This window comes from Vanessa tameamea, chromosome 4 (assembly GCF_037043105.1).
Source record: "Vanessa tameamea isolate UH-Manoa-2023 chromosome 4, ilVanTame1 primary haplotype, whole genome shotgun sequence".
NCBI lineage: Eukaryota > Metazoa > Arthropoda > Insecta > Lepidoptera > Nymphalidae > Vanessa > Vanessa tameamea.
The window spans coordinates 4,406,251-4,421,681 of record NC_087312.1 but is presented as its reverse complement, the minus strand read 5'-3'; the positions used below and the strand labels follow the sequence as shown (position 1 = coordinate 4,421,681).

The 15,431-nt window shown below is 34.6% G+C and overlaps 1 protein-coding gene across 2 annotated transcripts in view; it reads left to right on the top strand.

Moving 5' to 3' along the window:
- Nucleotides 1-12,628, top strand: part of LOC113394348 (LIM domain transcription factor LMO4) — a 159,239-nt gene extending 146,611 nt beyond the window's left edge. For both annotated transcript variants that reach the window (XM_064220748.1, XM_026631630.2), the window contains exon 5: nucleotides 10,556-12,628. The gene's annotated coding sequence lies outside the window, so the exon portion shown is untranslated. The remainder of the gene's footprint in view (nucleotides 1-10,555) is intronic.
- Nucleotides 12,629-15,431: the final 2,803 nt, after the last annotated feature.

The following is a 15,431-nucleotide window of genomic DNA, read 5'->3' as shown; positions in this document are numbered from 1 at the left end:
AACACGCGAACATGTGGCGCATTCAACTTGAAGACGCATCGTAAACCTCCTTTACGCCTCTCGACGAGAGCCTCTCAAAACTTTTCATATTCCCCGACCGTAAAATAAGCCAAAAAATACGACCCGCCAAAACATTGTAAATGCTCACTGGTTATCGGCGCAGCCAGCTATTACCGTGGGGGAATTACTTTTAAAACATAGTTTTAACGGTGCTTGTTGCACCCGAAATTACCTGTTTTTCCAGTTTAATGTTTGCTTCGCAAAACGACCCCGACGTGAAAAACAAAGCAAGCAATTAAGACCAACAGAAAATAACAGATATCAATAATTTGGAAGATGGTGCTGTTCCATATGTATGGGTAGAGCTGAGCAATGATTATTCGACGCCATGCAGGATATCTCTAATCACTACAACGTCTCAATTAAACATAATAAATCCTCCCGCGGCAAGTTCCACTATCGCTCGCGTTACAGCTGAACATATGATGCACCCGTGTTCCCTGTACGGACAGGGTGGTCGTGCAGGCTACGGGGCACACATTCAATTTGCTATTTATCTGGAAATGGATCTAAGTCATTACTTAGCTGAGCGAGAGAGGTGGAATAGAATGCAGCGGAAATTACACATTGTGCTACAATATTCATTGCTTACTCTGGCAATTTATTATTGTTTCCGTGATTGATGGTTTAGTTTAGATTAATTTTATCTAGTTCAAATAAAAGTTTAACTTCATGACGTAGGAAATAATTATTATTAGTAGTCTCATTTATGTTAAACAACTAAGTTTTTAAATTTTTTAAAATATGTAGAAAACGTACAACATTAATTTTTATTAACATCATCATTACTCTAATAAACACTATTTATTTATGATATTTAAGTATTCATTATTAAGGTCTATATATTAGGTACCCTGTACATAAGACTTTAACATTCTAAATTTTTGATCTTGTATTAAAAACTCAATGGAAATACACTCATTACGTAAGTACATGAAAATATTTCAAGCACTTAGGCATGTTCTCACTGATAGCTAATTTCGGGGAAAAAGGATAGCTCGCGGGCGCTCAATCACAGGAAGTGCGCCATCTCATCGCGGAAGTGGTTTCTCGTGTCGTCTCGTTCTCGCCCGCCCAGTCTGTGTTTTGTAAACTTGCACTGTTAATGGACGCGTACGTCTACTTGATGTGCTTCGATCGAACGCATTTCACTAGATGGAAAACGCTAGGCCCACGTCGAATTCAATCTTCCGAACACTGCAAAGTGGAATCCTGTCACGCTGCACCGAAAATGTTAACTGACTTAGTTGATTAATCCTTGCTTTTGTCGGTAATAAAGTCGTTTGCACGTACTTAATATTTTATATAGTACCACATATTATAATTATTTTTTGATAAAATATATTTTTCCACGCCTATTTTTGAGGATGGATGACCCGAATCACAACCGACGCTCACAATCCGACGTGGATTTGAACCGGTGACTCATAACGGCGACAGTTGGCACTACAAAGTTTTTCATGCACTAAATTTCAAGTAGTAAAATTTAATTCATCTCATGTGCAGAACATAAAGGAAGATGTCGTGGACATCGACATATATCAGAATGATCGAAATAAATTCCCACATACTGTATGTCTGCGTAGTAAAATAAGCTCATAATCCTTATTCTTAACAATGTCTCTCACATTTAGTCATCTTTATCTTTTGGACCAATAAGATATATTTATACAAAATGCCATGCGTTTCTTAATCATCGGATGCATCAAGCAGAATTTGGTTTTCCTCCTCGAATTGATAGCTTAGATCATATGTGTGAGTGTGAGTAAATCAACACATCCAAAAAACGTGTATAAAATACAGACTAATTCGCTACGTATTTCGCCTGTAGGAAGTTATAGTACATTTTATACTATTTTAAAATTGACCCAACATCTCATATAAAAAAGTTGATGTTTCGTTACGTTCGGTCTAATTATAGCTCGTGTTAAACACACATTTTGCTACGTAGTGTAATGACTAATAATCGAAATAGAACTCGAAAATAAAACATCATATACGACGAATGCGACTAAAAAAATCTCTTAAACGAAACCTGACATGAGTAGACGAGAGCGCTCGATTAAAATGAATCACAACGGTGCTAATTGGGCCCGCCCCGGCTCATCCAATTAGCCACGACTTAGAAACCCCCAGCCGCAAGCCGCTGTAATCTACCGCCCAGTGAGCCCTCTAGGACTCCCGCCAGCGCTCTGTGGCTCACGTGTATCATACGAACTAAAGTACTAGGTTAATCAAATTTTTTTTTATGTCCTTAATATTATTAGTGCATTCTGTCAATATTTTTTTGTGATACATATGAAAATTTGTTTTCTTTGAGAGTTTAAGATAACAAGCTAAAGTTGATATAATAAATAATTACGCATCTTGAATATTGAAATTTCGTCCGTCAACTTAATTTGGGAAATTTATTTGGAATGAATAGGTTCAGTTGTTTAGACAAGAAGTGATAACGACTCGTGTTGAGACTTCGCGACATCTTTAATGATATCGAAGTCGGTAGGCGCGGGTTCGCGTGCGCAATTCTTGTTATATCTTTATTACAAAGGAGTGCCTCATTAATTTGGCAGCCCCTCAGAGTTGAGAGTTGACGAACCCTTGACCTGGTTCACAAGAGCCCACGACACTGAACCGCGCCGAATTGAAACGGTGACGCACCTTGCGATACATAATTAACGATCCTCATTACTGCGTTACAAATGTCACAATATCAGTCATACCCTCCAAGGACTTCTCCTCATCGTACAATTCTCACCAGATCTAAAACTCCTAAGATTCCCTTTGTACCGAGCCGCGACGTGATATAACTTAGATCATTCGAATAGCGCAGCAATTTCTCGACTTCCTAGACTAGACAATTTCGATTATCCTTAATAGTCGTAAGAGTTTTAAAACGGCTCTCACACAAAACTTGTTCCGTTCAGGAAGTGTTTCCAGGGCCATGTAGAGCACGAAGCTAGCGAAGTTCGATATTGAATGTCGCATTTTATTGGACAAATTCGATAATCACAAAGTGCAACTGGCGGAAAAGAGGAGCACTGAGGCGCGAGCAATAGAGACGTCGCGGGTCTCGCGCTGACTAGTGAGCATACGTGGGTAGACGTAGCGATGGCAGTTAATTTGGAGAGAAACGCGCGTAAAGAGGCTAATGAACGAGGCCGGAGCCCCGTGTCCGCGGACTCGTGCATTTTTAATGGCTCACGCTAGCACACTCACTATTAATATTTACCGAACACGTCAAGAGGGTGCACTTTACCTTTTAGTTAACTAGCGTCCGGCCGTTCATTAAATTTTCACGCGCGTCAGTTTCGGGCGAATTTTCCGCGGCGCTGACCGGGCGGGCGCGGCGGCCGATAACGAGCGCGGACCGGCTCGTTACGGGCAACCAGAGCCCGCGCCCGCACCGCACCACACCGCGTCGTACAAACCTGACCAATTTTTATTAATAATAAACTGTAACTGAAACGCCAGCTTTGAAGTAAAAGAGCAACTCGAACGATAACGACTATCGAGAATTATGCAAAATCCTTTGACGTTAAACTTACCAAAATGTAATGTACTCATGTAACGGCAATCAATCATGGGTAAATATATTTTTTGCATTACGCAATGTTGACTTGCAAAAGATTTACAAATATTATACATTTAACAAAATATCACTTCAAATAATATTTCTTTTAAACACTATCAATAATTGTGGTTAATTCAAGATTTTTTTATTTAAAAGTTTCGAAATCGTAACCTTCTGCAATGTCAAATTGTTCAGTTGAAACCTGTAAAGGAGACGGATGATTAATGCGTACCACTCGCGTGCCGCATCAGCATGAATAAGGAATGAGCGCGCGCGCACGCGACACAACTAACTGCCGCCGCGCACGCGACGCCCCACCCTTATTTATTGCCCCACCCCGCACTATCACTTCTATCTCGTAGGTCCGTATCTCTGCTGAAACTTGATGTATTAAATTTACTCTTTTCAGACTATTTACGGTGAAGCTAAACTTTATACAATGTGGGTGTTCAGTGTGCCAAATCCGACACTAGAAGGCATAGCGAATAATGCTCTAGGCAAACCTTTGAAACGGTTTTGAATTACTTCGTTATTAGGTTTGAGAAAATCTTATCCTAGAATTTAACTTGAAAAACCCCACCATGAATGAGCATGCATTAGTTTATTGTGTTGCTATTAAAAGTAAATTTTCAGGAAATATTGTTTAATTAATGAGTTAAAAAAAAAAAAAAAGAAATATATATATATATTCTATAATTTAGCACACACTAATAACATTGACAAAGTAAGCAATTTTGTGTCAAGCCACATTAAATAGCTTATATAAGCTTCCGTTAAATTACAAGAAACTAATATTTTGTACGTAGTACGTATTTACTACGTATTGAGGGACAATATTATTTGGTCAAACATTTTACTTTTATATTTTATTTAAGTTTAAATTACGCAATCTTTTTCATATTTATTTTTATAATACTTAATTAAAGTTATAAAACATCTAATCCTTACAAACTAATTTAACATTGTTTATAAAAATATATTTTTTTCATTATTGAATTAAAGGTTTGGTTTTACCTACGGAACTCTAAAACCTTCACGAAGACCCCATTCTATCACAGACAGTTCAGTGTTCATTTAGGCTAGCAAAACTTTACAAAAGACCTCTGTAATTATCGTAGATCGCCGAAACTTTTCGGCTCACTTTGAAAGTAATTATTTTTATTCCCCTTAAATATTAAATATCAAAAATTTACTGTTAAAATAATTTAAAGCAAATTTTTAAAATTACGTTATGTTAATATTAAAGATATTACTTAGTGAAATAACGTGTATGACTAAAATTAGAAAATTTTATTCGTAAACAAACACGATATCCACATATCGTGTTTGTTTACGAATACGTAGTAGTTACGTATTACCCAACTTATATTAAATTGTTTGCGAATCGCTCGACGCTTCCAGCTATTAAATTATTTAGGCGGTCTAGTATTGTGTCGCGAAGTCGGTCCGGTCTACGGTCTACGGTCGCCGCACGAGGTTCCCGCCAATATAAACAGTCGTTAGTGTTGTTACAATCGAATACGAATGTCCCGGCCGTGGGTATCGCTAGCGATCGTTTTGTGTTGGATAAAGGACCGGATTCACCGGATTGTTGTTTAGAATTAAACACAATATATTTATACGTATATCCGTATAAATAGGTATCCCTTTTCAAACCACAAACGTAGTTCAGGGAATAAATAGTGTTGTAATATGAATAAAGATATATTAATCAATAACTGTTTGTATTTCATAATACGGTAGAGAGAATATGGAATGGAATATGTACATTTTACATCATTTGGATTTAGGAGATATAAAATTATTAAATATTAAACATATAATTTTTTAAGTCTCCATTTTACACTAAATCGATTACGTTAGCTAAAATGTGATAACAAATCGGAGTATTGTGGAATTAAAACTGATTATGATACTCACTCGATCTTTGTTATTTTATCATTATTTAAATACTAATATATTTTATAGAATACAATCGCATAAAAAATTCCCATATAATAAAATACATTAATGAATATCTTGTGTATATGTTACAGTAAAAGCTCGGACTAAGGTAAATCTTAAGATTTTCCGGTAAAACCTAAGATTTACCGACATAAGTTGGTAAATGTAAGTATTTATTATAAAGGGACGACTTTTTCGGATTTTTACCATACCAACCTAACCTAACCTAACATGTAAATCCTAAGATTTAGCAAGTGAATGATGGTAAAAGATCGAATCCCAAAGTTTTATGAACCTTTACCATTCATAATCGGTAAATCTTAGGTTTTATTGAAAAATCTTAAGATTTACCTTAGTTCGAACTTTTACAGTAACGTATATATTTTTTTTAACAAATACACGTTATTATTCGTGCGTTGTGAAGTGAACGAGCTGCTTTACAGTGAGGATGCGTCCCGCAATGTTTGCCCGACTAGTTAATGGAATGCCGGTGGACCATTGTACGCGTCGAGACGTTTTCTATTCAATGCCGATATTAAATTAAGCGCGTAAAGCCGTGTACATCTCTATCCCTTCCTAACTTGTTAATACAAACTGTTGTAGTAAATCAATTAACTTTTGATTCATGCCTTTGTTACTACTGCTTCAATATAATTAAACTTCCTTATTATATTGTTTAGCATTTACAGTTAATCCTATGCGTAAAACTAACCGAATTTACGAAAATAAAATACAAAATTCGACTAAGTAAATATGACATTTAATTAAATATTGGACAACATCACATACATTACTCTGATCCCAATGTAAATAGCTAAATCACTTGTGTTATGGAAAATCAGAAGTAACGACGGTACCACAAACACTCAGACCAAAGACAACATAAAAAACTAAACTTTTTCTACATCGACTCGGCCGGGATTCGAACCCGGGATCTCGGAGTGGCGTACCCATGAAAACCGGTGTACACACTACTCGACCACGGAGGTCGTCAATTGCATTTATGTTATTTAATTTTTAATTGGAATTGAAATTAGACTCAATTATTATAAACGTAGTTTAATTTTATAGGTTCATTAGTCGTAAGTTTTGCAATTAGCAGAGTTCAAAACCATTATGACCTCGTATTGAATCCCACAATCAACGCAGTACAGTCTGAGTTTGCAAGAACGATATACGATACTGCAGAATCCTTAAAGCCCCAAATCACACGCAAAGAGAGACAGTGCAGGAGGCCTGACCATTACCGCCTAGCCGATTTTGTGTGCAATTTTATTAATACTACCCGCCCGTCTCGTGTTTGCTTGGGTAGAATAGGTTACATACAAAGAAACACATCAGATATTCTACCAATAAGGAGCAATGCTTAGTATTGTTGTGTTTCGGTTTGAAAGGTGAGTGAGCCAGTGTAACTATAGATACAAGGGACATTATATTTCATTTTTCAAGGTTGGTACGCATTGTCAATATGGTAAAAATTTCTTACGGTGCAAATGTCTATGGGCAAGGATGACCAGTTTGTCAGTACGTCTACCGAACAAATTAATAAAATATCCTTTTTTATTCGTTGTTAAGAAGAAAAAGATATAAATAGCTATTATAATCCACTCAGTGTAGTGCCAAGCGATCACAGCGCGTCCGAAGCCAGATAACCTACATAGAGCTTATCGCTTTCCGCTTCTTCCACTATCTTAGAACGCCCTACGCCTTTACAAAGCTCCACATTTTATAATACTACGGCATAAAAAAATACAACTGCTAATTTTACTTTGATTTGTATACACTTTTTATGATCCTAAATATTCAAAAAAATAGATAGACATCACGGATTACACTTTTTATAAATTTTAAGTATTGCAAAATTCTGACAAAAATGAGTATTTAAGAAAAACTTAACTTTATTTTTGACAAACTAAGAATAAGGAACTCTTTCTCAAAAAAATTGACATGTATGGGTGGGTGGATTTGAACGTGCTGTCTCCTGTGACGACAGGGTCATCTCGACATACCTTATTAAAATATAAATGCCATATTTTGTGCGTTTGTATGTATAATATATACTTCATAACGCTTGACTGCGGGGTGGACTAAATGATTAACACGAAAGTCAAGGTCGTGTAAAATAACACGGAGATTTTTTTTTTTTAATTATCCATATAAAGAAAACATCCCTAAAATTTAATCTACGCCGAGCGAAGCGGGCGGTTAACAGTTAGTAAGCTTATATTTCTGATGTGAAATAATAGAACATTCAAGAATATTAGAAGTAATTACAAAGGAACGGTAGAAATATAATAATTGTTTAATTTAATAGAGGCCTTAATAAGCAGAACAATAAAGAATATTGGCCTTAGTAGTACTTTACGTGGAGTTCGGTCTTTGGGGATGTGTAACTCGCACAACTAACAAATTCAATTAGGCGTGTAATGAAAATGGTTTGCCTTACACTATTTGTTCACGGGTATTATGCTTACCGAATGTTTATTACGTCAAAAACAACTAGTTTAAATTTGGAACATATATTTAACATTTGTAATAAAAACTATTTTATAATTGTTATTTATTAAAAAGGCAGGACAATGTTGTTTTTCATTAGAAATGCGAAATTTTATTGTTAGTTCAAATGATACAAGAATTTCGAAAACATAGGTATACAGAATAGCTAAATTTAAATTACATCTTTTGTTCTATTTATATGGTATATTAAAAATTATATAGTTAATTTTCCATGCATGCTTAATTCCTGCACATAACGGCTAACATTCGGGCAAGTTTCAATAGCTCGTATTAGTTTGAAACGCAATTGTTTCGAAGACGGCGACAGAGCCCGCGGCGCGCCGGCCACGACAATGCGTCGCCTCCACAAATATTATGCATGTTTAATTATCACCATACCTAATTCATAATCCGACAGTGATAAATTAGCCCGTCCGCCCGTAATTAGGTACGCAATTAATGCGGCCCGTTTGAATTCATTACTGCCGAAAGTACTAGCCGTGATTTATTACAAACCGAGTCTTACCGATAATTAATATCACGTTACACGTGCGATATCGGCCCCCGTCGACTTGTTTATCAATCACACGCCAACCGCTTCCTGTTCACTTTTAACCTTAACTGGCGCGATACAATTAATCAGCTCCGAGATCCTCGTATTGTTCACCGGTTCTATTATTAGGTAATAAGCGCGCATTCCGCGGCTTCACATTATTGGAAACCCTATACGGCTATTTAATTTACCTACCCGTCCGAGCTGCGCCACCTGGCTCGATGGCGAAACAATTGCCGAGCGCCTAATTATATTTTAATCGCAACATGCCTCCCGCCCCCCCTTCCTACTGGGGTAAGGGACGAGCGAGGTCGGGGGACACAACACCACTAATTCATTTGTGTTACGAGCTTCGTCCAGCGCGCCGCCTCTAGCGATTGTTTATTCTCATAGGAGAGTTTAGGTCTCCTAAAGCAATACCGACGCTTGAACATATTAACTAAAGCGTTTACGTAAAGGGTTTAATTATGCAGTATACGCTTTAACGTGGGTACAATAGCGCCAAGTTAATTAAGCCCATACACAGTGTTTTGAAGGCACGACGTTCTTCGAAACTAATATTATGGACGTGGTTCTTTTTAATGCAGCTTGCTTAAAACGATGTGTACGAGTTATTCGTGGTAGAGTAAATGTAGGCAATATTACTTGCACTAACTTGCGCCGAGTTCATCAAGTGCAATAAATATTAAAGTTACAATATCATTGTTAGAACACTCCGTATAAGCGCGCAGCTGTTTCCGTGAACTATTGCCAATTGTGTGGAGACCTTTGTTCGCAGCATTAACTATGAAAGTGTTATTATAGTGTATAACCAATTCTTGTTTCAATCAAAAATCTACGCTTGCTTGGGTTAATTTAGATAAAATGAAAATACTCTTTTAAAAATTTCATAAAGTAAATATAGAAAGATTCGTACCCTGACCGCGGCTTAGAACAGCTTGTTCCGCCGCATAATCAATTTCACAGACGATATATGATAAATGGATGCCAACAGCTGCACCGGCTTTATGATATATATATTAAACGGCTTATTTATAATTTTCTAAAGACATATTAAAAATCCATGTCAATGTTATGAAAATGTTTCATATTTCATATATCTATCAAATATGAAATATAAAGAAAATGAAATGCAAGGGTGAAACTGCGAAGCGCAGTTAGTAACTTATATGATAGGTAATATTATTTGCCAAAACTCCTCGAAACGCGTTGCTACTTCGGCTCTAAGCTTTATGTATATTGATCTAGTAGTATTATTAATTATGTATTAAATTATTAGTATAGATTTATGAAAAAATATATACATATGTATATATATTAATAACGGACACTGCCATGGCAGTTAATCACTAAATGACAGTGGCTCTATTTCATTCAAAGAGAAAGACTAAATATTACGTAGTTTTTATGATACTTACATAGTTTTTCTTGATTGAATTGAGCGTTATTACTTTGATAGAGAGTTGGAAAGATTCGATAGCGGCGGCGTCGCGACGGACATGTTATACGATTTAGCACTAAACGACTTGCTCCTGCGCCCACTCTGCATTAGCCTGAAAGCCTCCTGGAGGGAGGGAGCTCTGCGCATTGGCCATTAGCGTGATTAGAGACCCGGCGCCACTCGCGAATTCTTTAGGCCTCTCATCTCATAATGTTACCTACATATTTCATTATTTATGTAAGCTCTGTTTTACTTCAATCTACTCTCCCAGTGATTACATTCATAATATACATAAGGATCGTCTTTTGATGCGCCAAATGGCTTTGCCAATTATAATAATGTACACGTTCAATGTTAGCTAACTATTTTCTTACTTATTTTAATTGAAATAAAAAAATGCGTGTATAGTTTTATATACATTTCTCTTCTTTATTGATCACCATTTTTATTTCGCAAAAAAACCTAACCGTTGCATTTATTTTCTTTACAGATGATGGCGTGTTCGTACTTGAGCGCCTCGGGGATAAAGCCCGAACCTGCGATGACGGGATGCTGGACTCCACCCTATTCTTTGCCGGAGCTTGATCCCAGTCGAGCGGTACCACCATTTTTAAGGCCGCCTCTACCACCAGTTGTTGCGCCGAGTGTCCCCATGACGGAACCCGCGCTCGACCTCACCACATCTCTCAAGCCTCGCGCCCCGTCGTCTAGCGACGGTGACTCTGAGTGACAGTGTTGTGCAAAAGACTATCGAACTATTTCCCGGCTAAAGTAAATTATTACTAGCGGCAAATCTACTTAATTAGTCTCAACGAATATGCGGTCAGTAATAATTCGCGAGCCATTGTTAAGTTATGCCCGGTACACCCGTCAACATAGCTCGTGTACATCACTACGAGCATTAAGCGTTTCTTCTATATTCTATGGTTCTATACACAACGTTATGTGACTATGCTGACGGTTGTACCCACTAAATATTTAATTTCGGTTGTGAAAATGGCAATTTATGTAAAACTTACTCGCTGCTATGTAAATTTCCTTACAATTCTGAATACTTAAAGTGTTAATGTGAATGAGATGTGTTAAACACAAGTGCGTTGTTTCTATTTATAAAGTGATAATGAAATGTAAATGAGAAACTTAAACGGCATATCTTAAACATTATGTGATTTAAGGAAGTAATATTAGAAATCCATACAAAGAATAAATAATTAAGTCGCAAACGAAATAGTATAGCAGGACAGGGATTTTTATCGACTATATTGCCCTTTTGAGCACTTATTGTAATCACATAAAAAAAAAAAACAATAAACTTCGTGTAATGCTCACTGAATATTGAATTTGGAACAAATTAAGATATCTACCTTCGTTCCATTTTCAAATAAAATTACACTTATATTACTTGTGACGATCAAATTATAGGAACAACAATACTTATTTATAATTTATGCAATTGTAAATGTATGCAAATCACACTTTATCTGTCCGTTGTAAAATTTAAAATCAAAAATTAAAAAAAAAAAAAAATCTATTGCTGATATAATTTTACGTTGAACAACAATTATTATGAATTCTTGCCAAAATGTACCTATTATGATTAACGTTATTTAATTATACATTAAAAAAAAAACTCTCGCACGCATGCTCTGTGATTTGCAAACTTTGTAAATATCTCGAATAATTGTTATTTCGTTTATAATCAACGAGCTGTTACTTTATCTTCTAATAGCCCGTTTATAATATTCATTAAAATTGTAAATATTAGCATAAAATCTAGAATAAGTAGACACTTGTACCTAAAGTTTAGGCGCAATCTTAGCAATAATTTTGATGCCAACATCTTCAAAGTTTTAACTCTGGTTACTTATGGTCTCTGTATATACTGATCTACAAGTTCTATCATAAATAAATAAACAAACAATTATATGTACACACGAACGAATTCGATTCTAGATTACGTTTCATGTACTTGACTTTGTTGCCACATCTAAAAATAGCTTATTTTTTATCTTACTTAGTAAAGGCATTAATGGTAAAAAAAATAATTAAAAAAAAAAAACAAACATTTTTTAAACGTAATCTACAATCTAGTTCAGGATATAGTAAGTTATCTTAAACGCTAACATTCCTTTCCTTATTAGATAAGTCAAATTTTCCATATTTTAAATTATCTATGTCAATGTGTTATGTATATCGACATATTTAAATTAAAAAAAAAAAAACGAATGGTTGATAATAAAAAATAACATTAATTAACATAGTAGTGTAAAAGCAATAATATTGTTGTTTGCTATGTGTATTTATGACATGGCATATTTATAATCTGTATAATGTTAGCGTTTAGTGAATCTTGCCATCTTACCGTGTATTATATTACGAGAAATTGTTTGGATATATGATTAAACGAATTCATATGCCTAGTACTAATTATTATTGAAAAATAAAAAAACACATCTGAAAATTTAAAAAAATGACAGTTATGGTGTTACCATTACTCAAAACAATTACAACCTTATAGCCTAAGACATGAAGACAGGAGGAGAAATTAAATTTTATAAATTAATCTGATTGTTTCAATTTTACCCCCTTCATTTATCACAAATTTTATACTAAAGTAAGACAACCAATTACTTGTAGTCATAAAAAAACTTAGCGTCGAATTATTAATAAGTATATCTCATTAATATTTAGAGCAAATTAACAAAAATATATTTAAAAAAATAGATATTGTTATCGTTATATCGGGAACAACCCAAGGCCACCACCTGCAACCTAGCCACTGGAGCAGCGAGACAGTAATGGAAAAAGTATTAAAAGTTTAACCACTTTCTTCGATACGTTTGCTCAAATTACTGATTTTTAAAAATAACACCAATGAAACAGTTACATAAAAATATAATCTTAATTTCATCAAAATATTTCAATTAAAATATATGAGGTAATTTTTTTTATCACAAGGCAAAAACTTAACTTTCAGTAATTTTAGTGTACTAATTAGGGTCTTTTTTCTCATTTGCTCTAAATAAAATTGAAATTTATATACCCAGCAACTTAACATGAACACATCATCATCTATTCATTAAATTTTATGACTTACTGACATACAACGCAAACCCTATCCCGAGGTGTCTAATATAATTAAATTTTGCACAGAAATTCCTGAATCATAGATGAACACATTGAAAGTATTTTTCCAAATTCATCCTTTTTTTATTTATCGACAACAGTTTACAATATTTTTTGACACTAATATATAAAAATACTTTTGTTGGATAAAAGTAATAATAAATTAAATAAATATATCATTTAGGATGAGTCCACTTGGTTAAATTAAAGTTTGAATGAAAATTCATCATTTCTGATGGTATCGGTATATGAATAAAGGAAGCGAATGAGGCGTCTGTTTATGAAGAAAAGTAAGCCACCAAGAGCGTGAAATCGAGGATGAGAGTGTGTAAAAAAGTTTCAATGTATTTCTTTAATTATTTGTATTTAAAATCTGGAATCGAAATTAGGTATTCCGTAAAATCTAATAACAATCATTTTTTATTAACTAGGATACACCGATTATGGTTAAATAAGGGAAATCCCATCGGATACATATCTAGTTCGACTATAAAATAACTTAAGAAATGTGAATTTCTTTGAAGTCCTTGTAAGTAATAGTAATCGTTAGTGTATTGTAATTTGGTTATTGCATCATGTTACAAAATTTAAAAAAAAACACTCTACAAATATGAAAAATAAATCGGTATATTAAAATTCATTAAACAATAAATAAGCTTCGAACCGTATTAAAGCGTCATTTTAACAACCCCATTACAAGATATTTTATTTTGTGGCCGAATAAGCGTCCACAAAACTGTTTAACTTTTGTTTAATGAAAACATCAAAAGAAACAAAATTAATTTTATTGTAATTTAATGCTGAGTTACAGTAATGTTTTTTTTTTAACTCAATTTCATTGCATTGAGTGAGAGACAAGAAACCAGATGGCCGCTGTTTAAAATTGCAAATTGAATGATTATGTAAACAAGCCTTTCGGATGTCTTTTTTGTCCACCTCATGACAAAATTAGACGTCGAGATGTTTAATTAGTATTCAGAAATATTTCCATGGCATTCGTTTCGAAGCAAAAGAAAACGTTGAATTTCATTAAAACAGCAATTTTATCAGATATCAGTTTATATTTCTTTTTATATTTTATATAGAATGTTACGGCTGTTAAGTTTTTTTGTTAAAAAATACATACTATCGTACCTAGACCTCAATTTTGTTTTACTTTTCTGCGTCTGCTTCGTTAAGAGTTAAGTTGATACCTAAATTTGTACTGTACGTTTTAATAAATCATTAATTCAATTGAATAATATAATAAATAGAATACCTATGTAAAAGTTTATAAATTTATTTTATATATTATGATCGTATGAAATATGTACATTCGAACGCACTTTACGCATATTGAGCAAGAGTTTTGGACATAGCGAATACAATTGGATTAACTCATTGTTCGCGTATCGTTGGGGAAATCATCCTACTGTAAAAAGTATTTGTCACAATAAATTCAGTAGAATGATTTCAGTCGATTCAATGTTTTATATATGTAGCGAGTTTAGGCCTTTTTTTTGTAAAATTCCAATACTCCAAATCTTATCGAGTTTTTCTACAGTTAGTTTGTATAGGTACAGGTTTTTCAATAGAACTCATTAACCGGCTTCCGATGCCAAAAAACCGCGAGCTTTGTGAGAATTTATCCGCCGGCAGGACCAATTACGCAGCCATGCTTCCTTCCTGACAGGCAGCATCAAATATGTACTGGTAGCTGTGGCGGAAAAAATGGCAAAAACAGACGGAAAAATGGCGCGAGCCCTGACTGACGTGTGGACTATGAATGAATGATGGCCACCGAATGCCGGTGACTAATCAATAGCGTCGCCTGCAGGCCATCCTGCAATATTCACACAGTAATAGCCAAAAATCAGCCACCTAAATCTCGCTCTAGCCTTGGAGTAAAACCTAACAAGTATACCATATAAGTAAATTGAATTATATACACTGGGTATGCAAACAAGGCTGCCCATACTATCTGAATACCTGTATAGCTAGAATGTTAATTAGAATTAATAACATACAATCCGACTACCGAATAATTCATATCGTAAATGCATAAAAAACTGAAGTAGGCTAGATCGTGATTGGGTCAATTTGACTCCTAGTGATATTCAAAAATGAGACGAATAAAAAGCAAAATTAATTGAGTGAATTCATTCCTACTACCTATCGTTTTAAAGCATGCCATTAAAAATATGTATTAAATACATTTAATGAATAAAATATAAAGGTCCTTAAAAAAATAAATCATCTAA